Here is an 11,689-nt window from a genome sequence, read left to right as displayed (position 1 = left end):
AGGACCTTTCTCATAAGGCCATTGTTGTAGCTAAAGCAGGTAGCATAGGACCCAGCCCAAGCACGGGTGATGTGTGTGCTGATCATCTGACACTCGACAGTGTATAATTCTGAGAACTAAACTTCACTCACATCTTACTTTGCATTATTGCCAAGCACTTGAAACATATTCTCATTCAATCTCTATTACAGCCAATGAAATTTGAGACATTTCCCTTTGTCTATTTGTCAGCTGAGTGCCAAGGTCAAGAAAAACAGTGAACTGTGCCCTCATATTCTAAAGTAGCCATACCTGGTTCTGCCCTCATCAGCCCATCAAATACTCTTGGCAGCCTAGGAATTTTTGGGAAAGAAGGCTGAAGAATGAAAGCCTCTTTGGAAACAGTCACTGGCATGCAGCTCTCTGGTAACCCTTAGCAACTGAAGAAGCCTCAAGAGAATAATTAGGGGGAGTTGACGTGTGTACCCCACCTTTGGGGGTGATAGGGACCATCATATGACTTTTACCTATAGGAATCTGAAGGTGGTAGACTGGCTGAAATAGTGTAGTGTGGCACAGCAAATCCTGGTAGCAGCCATCAGAGCCACCTCTTCTTCTAGAAACTCTTGGTATCAGCCAGAATAGCCAATATGAAGATTCTGGCTTTGGGATGCTCAAGGGAATGTCCTACAAGGGTGAGAGGATTTCAGCATGGTGAGTATGGAGAGACCTCTTAGAAATTAAGGGCTGACTAGACTCATATAAGGCCCATTAGAGAGGCCATCATCCTACCATGGGACTACCAAGGGGGTCCCCAGTAAGATCTCTGAGGAACCCACAAAAGCATCTCAAGAAGAAAGAATTACTTTTGAATACAAATACCAATGTTTGGCTGCAACTGTACCAGATATACCAGGCTCTATGGGTACTACCATCTCTTCTGTACCCACCCTTCAATGTGGCCCCTTTCTTAAAGGACCACACATCCCAGGGAGAGGGAGGAAGACATGGAGCAGAAGGGGTTAGAGAGAGGAGAACTCATGCCTTCTCCACTGCTGGCATTTCCGTTCATCCAACCCAAATTTTAAACAGGATGAGGATTTTATTCAACTGGACTACACATCTTAACAATTCCAAGACAGGAATAGAGAAGAGGGACCTGACGTAACACAGAGGCAAGAAAATTACATGAAAGAATAAAGTTGCTTCCTGCCTGCTCCCAACCTAATAGAACCCATTCATGAATTTTGGTATACAAATCAAGTAGGCTGTGCTAGCGCCACGGTCCAGAGAAGAAAGCCAAGGCTTGGACAGGTCAGGTGATTTGCCCAAGATTGCACAGCTCAGAGTTGCAGCTCCGTATGCAGATCTATCTGCCTCCAGGGACTGTGCTGGTAATGCCCAGATGTATACCTACAGCAGTTAATGTGGAGTTAGCAAGAATGGAAGGGTTGAAGCTACAAAAGGCAGTGTGTACACAGCAGAGCAGCTTCAGTTTTGTAACGCAGAGCACAGCCTGTTTATTGATGATCCTCTTCCTAAGTACTTCCCTCATGTTTATGAAATGATGTGTGGGTCCTGCCCCATTTTTAATGACTCCTTATTTACATGGAGCATATTATTTATGGAAGAAGAGATAGCGCCATTGCAAACCCATTAGAAAGCAGAGATAGGAGGAAGGCATTGTTCGCTCCCCAGCTAGGACAGGATTCTAATTACTCAAGAGCTCACCCTCCTCGCTGTGGTACCAGGCTCAATAAATAACACCCCGTATGGAAATGGTGCTTGATGTAAATTGTGACTCAGTCCACATAAATTGATAGTTGGCTGGTGGAGAGCTTCCAGCATTTGGCAAGAAAGTGAGTAGCAGCCTGGGAATTTGAAGACCCGGTTCCTCAGAGATGGCAGCCCCCATTCCTCACTGCACACTTCTCAGAAACAATTAACATTTTTTATTTAAGTAATAAGCTCCAAAGAAGAGATGTAGCTGGAAGATAATAGCCCTTGTGAAATCACGAGGTGTTTGGAGGTGAATCTATGGGCACTTCGCATAATGAGACGACCATCCATGGATGCCAATTTTCATAGAGCTTTTCAGTGCTAATCGTTTTTCCAAGAAATAATTCTGAGAGTCCAAGGTGGAAGCTGAGCTTCAAAGGCTAAATTGCTCAAATAACTTTGGAATTCATGAACTCTCAGGAAATGCTAGTTGTGGGACCAAAGAGGCTGTCATTTGGGTTTGTTAAGAAAATACGATTTGCTTTCTTCAAGGAGAGATGGGTGGTCCTTCTGATGTGGGACTCAGGGCTACAAGACCATTCTGTACTTCTGGGAAAATCAGCAGCAAAGGTGATGATTCAACAGCCCATTCCCCTTACTCAGAAGGCAGCAACTGGTCCTGTCCAAACCAGTAGCAGAATAATTTCGGGAAGAGGTGAAAATTTGTAAGACTCGGTATTATGAGGAAAAGGGAAGTCTTCTAAAAAAACAACAACATGTAAGTGAAAACCCAGAAATGGACCCCACACACCCCGAGTACAGGCTATAGGGACTGCCCCAAGTGTTGCTGTCTGCTGCTCTTCCCAGAGGAGGCAAGGGAAGCAGAAGAAAGACTTCAAGTTTTGCAGTCCACAGAAAACTGGACTTGACTTCTGTTTCTGCTACTCATATGCTCTGTGACCATGAGCATGTGATATAGCTTGTTGTTGTTGTTTTTTGAGATGGAGTTTCCCCCTTGTTGCCTAGGCTGAAATGCAATGGTGCGGTCTCCGCTCACAGCAACCTCCACCTCCTGGGTTCAAGCGATTCTCCTGCCTCAACCTCCCAGATACCCAGGATTTCAGGCACCTGCCACCATGCCTGGCTAGTTTTCGTATTTTTAGTAGAGATGGGGTTTCACCATGTTGGCCAGGCTGGTCTCGAACTCCTTACCACAGGTGATCTGCCCACCTCGGCCTCTCAAAGTGCTGGGATTACAGGGGTGAGCCACCTGGCCCAGCCAGCCTTCATCACATTATTTGATTCCTTTCAATGAGCCAATTTTGATGCCAGCACTGGAGATACAGGTGTCTTGGGCTCAGGAAGTTCAGTGTGTGTCCTAAGGTCTCACTCAAGTCACAGACCCTTTCCTATTTGATCTCCTGCACAAGAGGCTTGGACTTTTCTCCAGAGGCTTGGTGCAACTCACACATATTGTGCTAGTCTAGGGCTGGGGGCTTCACCCTGTTTTCTCATGTATATTTCAGGACAAGGCTTTGAGGGAAGTATTATTAATTCAATTTAATTAAGCCCACTAATCAAAGCTGTGGAGTAGCTTGAACAAGGCCCATGCTAGTTGGCAGTAGAGTAGGTCTCTGGCTTCCCATTGAGTGCTCTTTCCTTGATACCGCATGAGTCCTGGGCAGAGCACCAAGCAGCAGCAGCTACTCACACATGCTCGGGCCAAAGCCCCTCATCACCCTGTGAACAGAGCAGGGATGGTAGTGCAGAGGCTGAGAGCCAAGGTTCATCGTGCTGTCCACTCGGTGCTACCCACTTGGTGGCTAAGGCAGTTCCTAGCTGGGCCTCAGTTTCCTGCTCTTTAAATTGGGCTTGGGGAGACCAATGGCTGCTGTGTTCAGTTGTACACATGAACCCCTGGCCAAAGAGAAAGTGGTGGACAGAATCTAGCCCACTTTCTGCTTGCAATGCTGGGCATCCTCACGTGGAACCGAGCCTGTCCAGAGGAAGAAGCAGTCTTTCTGTAATTACTCAGAAGCTCTATATGTGCTACTGGGTTCCCTCGACAGGCAAAAGCATCTCCACATTTCCTCCCAACACCTTTCGATATCTCCAGTGTGCACAATCCTGAGAGAGAGAGAGAGAGAAACACAAAAGCAGGAGTCCCTCCCCACCCCCAGCCAGGGTTAAACTGAATTTATCCCCATGATGTGCATTTATGTGCCTGTTGAGGCAAAGCTGCTCTGTAGAAAGAGCACAGGCTTCAGGATCAGTGAGCTCCAGCTTCACTCCCAGGACCCCATCTCCTAGCCACTGGAACTCAGACATCAGAATGAATGCTGTCCTCTGTCACAGCTATGTGCCAGAGTCTACTATGTGCCAGACCTGCAGGACGGTGGTGCACGTAGTGACACTCCAGCATCACCAACCCTCTTCTCCCCTCATCTTGCAGAGCAATGAAGGTACTTAGCTACCATGATAGAGTTGGGAAGGAGTTGCTTGCACCTGGATGAGGATTCAGGTGTCTCCAACCCAAAAGCACTTGCTCTTGGTTGCCTTGCTCTGCCTCACCCAGGTGAGAATAACCCTGCTTTTCCCCATTGGTTTCTTGTAATGGTCACAGTGGTTCACCATCTCAGGTCAGACCTGGGTTTAAATCCTGGCTTCTTTAAGTTCTAACCTTTTGACCTTAAGAAATCACTAAGCCTCAACTTCCTCACCTTTGAAATGAAGACTACAATGAAGGTCCCTAACTGAAAAGCTTATTGTGAGTATTAAATAAAAATTATGTAGATATACACAGGTCATAGGCACATGGTAAGAGCTCAATAAGTGTGAGATATTATTTAGCAGGGGTTGAAGTGATGCCGGTATTATGTAAGTTCCCAGTCCAGCTCCTCACGTAATGTGGGTGCTCCATGATTGATTATCAGCTTTCTTTCATTGTGGAAGAGTAGAGAGGGATAGAACAATGTTCCAGTGGAAAGTGGAGAAGAGAGATGGCACTTGGGAGCCAGCAGGTTATGTCTTCAGGAACTCAGTGTTGACCTCCACTGTCATTTAAACTTTCTTATTTGTCCTTAAAGAATGTCAATGCCTAGATTTTGAAGTGTTAACAAAGTGTTCCAAAGTGTGTCTCCCCAAGTTCCGTGAATTACAGGTTAGAGAACACTCTTCTAGCAAGCTCCCCATTCCCTTACTCAGGCTCAAGATCTATCACCTGTACCTGGGAACCTGGGTGAAGAGGCCTGTCCAGGTGGTTCTTTGTACCTGGGGGTATCTGACCCTCCCTGATTCCTTTCCACCTTCCATATGCTCCCCTCTGACTCACTTCTGTTGTAGCCAAGAGGGCAAGTGTGGAGAGGTTGTTTAAAACAACCTCTCACACACACCAAACCCTATAATCATCCAAAGTGGTCATTTGATCTACGTGGGAAGGCATGCACTCCCGTCAGCTTCCAGGCACCAGGAAGTGACACCAGCAAGCAAGGAAGCCACACCACTAATAGGAATAACTGCCATCTGTCACAGGATGCCTGCTGGTCACCAGGCATTTCACATGCACCGTATCATTAGTCTTCACAGCAAACCCTGAGGGAGGCCTTACAGGCTGTGTGTTACAGATGAAGGAACGAGGGTCAGCAGGGTGAAGGAACTTGCCCACATCCTCCACAGCTACTAGGTGGCAGCGCTGGGATTCTAGCCAGGTATGTCTGACTTGGGAGCCTGGGCCCTGGCCATTCAGCCAGGCTGACATCCAATTTGATATGGTCATTTGAAGAACCCAGAAAGTAACAACAGTGAATTTTCAGTCATCAAGACTGAAGGACCCCCATTCAATAGCGACTTTGTTCAGGGCCTCAGAAGCCCTGTAGATGTTTTTGAATAGTAGGTTATTCTCTTTTCTCTGGCAAAATTCAGCAAGTGTGCAAGGTTCCTAGCACAAGCGGACCTGCTATGTGCTAGGAAATGTGCTGGGTTCCTAAAACACACAATAATATTCAATATGGTTCTTCAGAACTCCAAGTCTGACTACCACTTATAACGTTGACTGTGTGACCCTGGGAAAGTTAGTTACCAATCTTGTACCCTCACTTTCTTATCTGTGTTCTGTATGTCATAAATAGCTGAGATAAATGTATCAAACAACTAGCCCAGCGCATGATCTAGGATAGGTGTGTGATCTCTGGTATCAGAAGCAGTTGCAATTACCATGATTGTTTTCCTTGCTTGGTCCACACAATCCCTTCCCCATGGTCTTTCCTTTATCCCCATCAGCCTAAGGATCCAGCCCACTTGCTTCTCCTCTCCCCAGTAAGCCACCTGAGGTTCCCTGGGCTTCCTTTCATCCCCCGTGGTATGTGAAAAACAGGATGTAGAATTCCTTTCTTTCTCCTGTTTTGGTGTCCCCACAGATAAACCTAAAGACTTTCTCACTTCAAGGATTTTACTAACAATTTATCCCAGGGTACAGGAAGGTGCCACAAATGGTCCCAGGCAGAGGCACATCATCTGTGTGTGGCTCCTGAATCCTTCTTTGAGATGGTCCCAGGACATTCTCCTCCACTGTGCCTCTAACTGACCAACTGCTCTTGTTTTTGTTATCTAACCCTAATCAAAGCAATCATCTCTTTCTGATACTTTTTCAATTTATTCATTTTTATTTTTATTTTTATTTTCATTTTGAGACAGTGTCTCGCTCTATCATCCAGGCTGGAGTGCAGTGGCGCAATCTTGACTCACTGCAACCTCCGCCTCCCAGGTTCAAGTGATTCTCATGTCTCAGTCTCCTAAGTAGCTGAGATTGCAAGTGTGCCTCACCACATCTGGCTAATTTTTGTATTTCCAGTAAAGACAGGGTTTCACCATGTTGGCCAGGCTGGTCTTGAACTCCTGGCCTCAAGTGATCCACTTGTCTTGGCCTCCCAAAGGGCTGGGATTACAGGCGTGAGCCACCATGACTGGCCAATTTTTAAATTTAAATTTAAACAGAGGTACACAGATTTTTCTATCATGCGGAATGTACGCATGCTTTATGTAACCACGGTTAACATACTAACATTGTGGGGTTCTGGGATCTGGAGTGACTTCTAGGAGGATATGGTCTGAGCCCTTATCCTTGAAGAATGAGCCTAGACTTGTGAGGTAGATAGACAGAGTGATTAAGGATACTCCAGACAGGGGAAGCAGAACAAAGGGGCAAAGAGGGTGACAATGTGTTCAAAATGGAGCAAGGCTGTGCAACTGGTGTGCCAGGTTCATGGTTGAGGGTGGGAGGCGAGTGATAGGAAATGGAGCTGGAAAATTCACTTCGGCCTATTGCAATGGTCTTTATAAGCTTCCAATTTATTAGATATTGCTATGGGGTGAAGCGTGTCCTCCCAAGAAAGATATCCACAAATGACAACCCCCAGTACCTCAAAATGTGACCTAACTTGTAAACAGGGTCCTAAAAGAGGTAATCAAGTTAAAATGAGGTTATTTGGTTGGACCCTAATCCGGTATGTTGGGTGTCCTTATAAAAAGGGAGAATGTGGACACATGAATAGACACACACAGAGAGAGCACAATGAAAAGGCATGGGATTGGAGTGCCACAATGACAAGCAAAGACATGTCTGAGACTACCAGAAGCTATGAGAAAGACCTGGAACAGGTCCTTTTCTAAAACCGCCAAAGGAAGCAACACCCTGCTGACAACACCTCGATCTTGGACTCTGGCCTCCACAACTGTAAGACAATGAATTTCTGGGGGGTTTTTGTTTCGTTTTGAGATGGAGTCTCACTCTGTCGTCAGGCTGGAGTGCAATGGCGTAATCTCAGCTCACTGCAATCTCCACCTGCCAAGTTCAAGAGATTCTCCTGTCTCAGCCTCCTGAGTACCTGGGATTACAGGCCTGCAAAACCACACCCAGCTAATTTTTGTATTTTTAGTGGAGATGGGGTTTCACCATGTTGGCCAGGATGGCCTCGATCTTCTGACCTCATGATTCGCTCACCTTGGCCTCCCAAAGTGCTGGGATTACAGGTGTGAGCCACCACGCCTGGCCATTTCTGTTTTTTTTAAGCCACCCAGTTTGTGAAACTCTGTATGACATCCTTAGCAAAGTGATATAGTCATATACTGAATGATTAACTGCCAGCAGGGAAGGCCTTCATTGGGTTGGGAATCCCCAACATGAACATGACAGGTAGTAAAAGCTCCCTCTTTAAAAGGACCAGGGGAGAGTAGAGCTTATTGATCAGGAGCTGAGCTTTTGAAACCAGACTGCCTGCTTTGTCTTCCTTCTCTGCCTCTTCCTTTCTATGTGTCTGGTGCCTCAGTTTCCTGATCTATTCAATGGGGGACATGCTAATATCTAAAGGGTTGCAGGGAAGAGTAAATTATGTCTCACAAGTACCCGCATAATGCGTGGCACTAGTAAGCGGTCAATAAATGCTAGCTCTCATTACCAAGCTTGTCTTCCTTTGAGTTTTTGCAGTGAAAACTGTTCTCTGCTTGGTAGAATTTGCCCGCAGGCCCCCATGTGACAGGGGCTCTTACAAAAGAGTTTGTTTACATGCATCAAGTTACCAACATTTTCCAAGAAAAGCCTTCTCTTTCACTTGGGTATTTACTTACAGAATCTAGTCCTAGCCCAGAGAAAAGTGATGCTTGTGGCTGGTGAGCTGCTTCTTGACCCTAAACCCCTCCCTCGTGGTTCTGCTCAGCATTTCTAGAATATATCCCAAAGTAATCAAAAGCACAGGCAAGCATGTAAAGAGAGACATGCGGTTTCATAGGAAAAATTAAAGAGTTCAGGCTGGGACCAGGATTTGAATTCCTTCTTGGCTACCAAATAGCAGTATGAACTTTGACTTGTGACCCAGGTCTTTGAGTCTCAATTTCCTCACATGCAAAAAGGAACTACTGCTTTCTTGGGAAAAAATGCCTGGAAATTTAATGAGGCAAAGCCCGTGGTGTACCTAGCACATTGCTGACGCATGCCAGGCCTTGGTGCGGACCGTTCTCTGCACCCTTGCCCCACCTGGCAAGGTCAAGGCTATGGCAATGAGGGAGCCAGTGCAATAAAACAAGATCAGTTGCTCCATGAGATTTGGAAGCGCTCATGTCTCCAGATGTCAGGCTGCGAATATTTAGATGCCACAAATATTTGCTCAACTCCCATAAGCTAAAGAATGCACTCCTCACGAATCTCATTTTAGCATTATTTTTATTAAAATCACATTTCAACCTTGAACCATCAGGACCTTTCCCACTAGCCGGAAATGATTGGTGAGCCAGATGCTGGGTATAGAGTGTCACGAGGTTTCGAATTTGATGAGAGTGACTCCTCTCTGGAAGAATCGAGGGTGACTCACAGGCTGGGAGGACTGCGGGAGCTGGGGAAGTGGGGGTCATGCTACCAGGCTGGGTCCCAAGAGCAGCAGAACCCTAGCACCGAGGAAACACAAAGGGCCAATCTCAGCATTACTGTTGTTAAGAGACATAATTCAAGTATTTTACACAAATCCAAAACAACTTTTTGAAACTTAGACTTTTTAATCTCACAGTGATTCAGTTTAGGACATGTAGCCTCATTGCAGAATCTTTTGGACCACAGGGGACATTATGACACAGGCTCGTGTGTCCATAAGGGAGTGTGGTGTGCTGATCAACTTGAGGAGTGACAGTCTTGTGGCAGTGATGCAATCTTGGGCATGGTGGCTCATGTCTGTAATCCTAGCATGTGGAGAGGCTGAGATGGGAGGATTGCTTGAAGCCAGGAGTTCAAGACCAACCTAGGCAACCTAGGCAACAAAGAAGACCTCTGTCTCTACAAAAATTATACAACAATAATTAGCTGGTCATGGTGGTGCATGCCTGTGTCCCAGCTACTCAGGAGATCTAGGTGGGAGGACTACTTAAGCCCAGAAGTTTGAGGCTGCATTTAGCTATGATCATGCCACTTCACTCCAGTCTGAGCCATAGAATGAGACTCCATCTCTTAAAAACAAAAACCAAACAAAACATGTGAGTAGTGTGGGCGCTACTAACTCTTTCTACACAGGTGACCTCTTCACTAACAATGTCCTTATCCCCAAGTGAAATTAGGGTGATTTTGAGACGGAGTCTCACTCTGTCATCAGGCTGGAGTGCAGTGGTGCAACCTTGGCTCACTGCAATCTCCGCCTCCCAAGTTCAAGCGATTCTCCTGTCTCAGCCTCCTGAGTAGCTGGGATTACAGGCCTGCAACACCACACCCAGTTAATTTTTGTATTTTTAGTGGAGATGGGGTTTCACCATGTTGGCCAGGATGGCCTCGATCTTCTGACCTCATGATTCGCCCACCTTGGCCTCCCAAAGTGCTGGGATTACAGGTGTGAGCCACCACGCCCGGCCATTTCTGTTTTTTTAACGCCACCCAGTTTGTGAAACTCTGTATGACATCCTTAGCAAAGGGATATAGGCATATACTGAATGATTAACTGCTAACAGGGAAGGCCTTCATTGGGTTGGGAATCCCCAACATGAACATGACAGGTAGTGAAAGCTCCCTCTTTAAAAGGACCAGGGGAGAGTAGAGCTTATTGATCAGGAGCTGAGCTTTTGAAACCAGACTGCCTGCTTTGTATTCCTTCTCTGCCTCTTCCTTTCTATGTGTCTGGTGCCTCAGTTTCCTGATCTATTCAATGGGGGACATGCTAATATCTAAAGGGTTGCAGGGAAGAGTAAATTATGTCTCACAAGTACCCACATAATGCGTGGCACTAGTAAGCGGTCAATAAATGCTAGCTCTCATTACCAAGCTTGTCTTCCTTTGAGTTTTTGCAGTGAAAACTGTTCTCTGCTTGGTAGAATTTGCCCGCAGGCCCCCATGTGACAGGGGCTCTTACAAAAGAGTTTGTTTACATGCATCAAGTTACCAACATTTTCCAAGAAATTAGGGTGTTGACCAATACAATCTCATTGAGATGGGGTTATGAGAGTGGTCCCTAATTCAGTATGACTGTATTCTTATAGAAAGACCCTTCTTTCTATAAGAATTTGAAGGCAGACACACACAGGAAGGGGAACACATTTAGAAGATAGAGATACAGATTAGATTTGTGCAATGGCAAGCCAAGAAATACCAACGGTTGATAACGCTATGGTGTGAAGATTTGTCTCCTCCAAAACTCATGTTGAAATGTAATCCCCAAGGTAGCAATATGGAGAGGTAGAGCCTTGAAGAGGTGATTGGTCTGCCCTCATGAATGGATTAATCCATTGATGGATCAATGGGTTAATGGATTATCATAGGAGGGGAACGGGTGGCTTTATATTAGGAGGAAGAGATACCTGGGCTAACATACTCCACTTCCTCATCATGTGATATCCTGTGCTACCATGAGACTCTACAGAGTTCCCAGCAGCAAGAAGGCCCTGAGCAGATATGGCCCTCTGACCTTGGACTTCTCAGCCTCCGTGACTGTAAGAAATACATGCCTTTTCTTTTTAAATTACCCAGTTTCAGGTATCCTGTTGCAAGCAACAGAAAAACGACTAAGATATCTGGTAACAACTGAAAGTAAAGAGAGAAAGCACGGCCCTGCCAAGACCTTGCCTTCTGACTTCCACCCTCTAGAACTATGGGAGAAGAAATTGCTGTCGTTTTGAGCCACCCAGTTTATGACCTACTTTGTTATGGCTGCCCTAGGAAGCTAATGCATTCTCAAACTTCTGTCTCCTTTGACTAGCAGGTAAACCAAATTCCTAACAAAAGGCCACGGGGAAGCCTGCATCTAGCAGTTTTATAAGAACAACAGGGGCAGGATCCAAACTGGAAGGTAACAAAGGGGTAGCTGAGGAGGAAGTGGCTACAGAGTAGACTCTTGTTTTAAGGTCCTTAGGAAAAATATTTAATTTCTGTAAGTCTCAGTTTTCTCATCCCTAGCATGGAGATAACAACAGCACGTAGGTTTGTGGTTAAGCAAAATGAATGAGTGATTGCCTGTTAAGTGCTAAGTAC

The 11,689-nt window shown here is 45.8% G+C and overlaps 1 long non-coding RNA gene across 1 annotated transcript in view; it reads left to right on the top strand.

The window, feature by feature from the left end:
• The first annotated feature begins 10,851 nt into the window (after positions 1-10,851).
• LOC130540806 (uncharacterized) overlaps positions 10,852-11,689 on the top strand; it is a 54,259-nt gene continuing 53,421 nt past the window's right edge. Inside the window, exon 1 of the long non-coding RNA XR_008954809.1 lies at positions 10,852-11,151. This is a non-coding gene — a long non-coding RNA (uncharacterized LOC130540806). The remainder of the gene's footprint in view (positions 11,152-11,689) is intronic.

The sequence above is a fragment of the Pan paniscus genome, chromosome 15, assembly GCF_029289425.2.
Source record: "Pan paniscus chromosome 15, NHGRI_mPanPan1-v2.0_pri, whole genome shotgun sequence".
Taxonomy (NCBI): Eukaryota; Metazoa; Chordata; class Mammalia; order Primates; family Hominidae; genus Pan; species Pan paniscus.
This window is presented reverse-complemented; position numbering and strand designations above follow the sequence as displayed.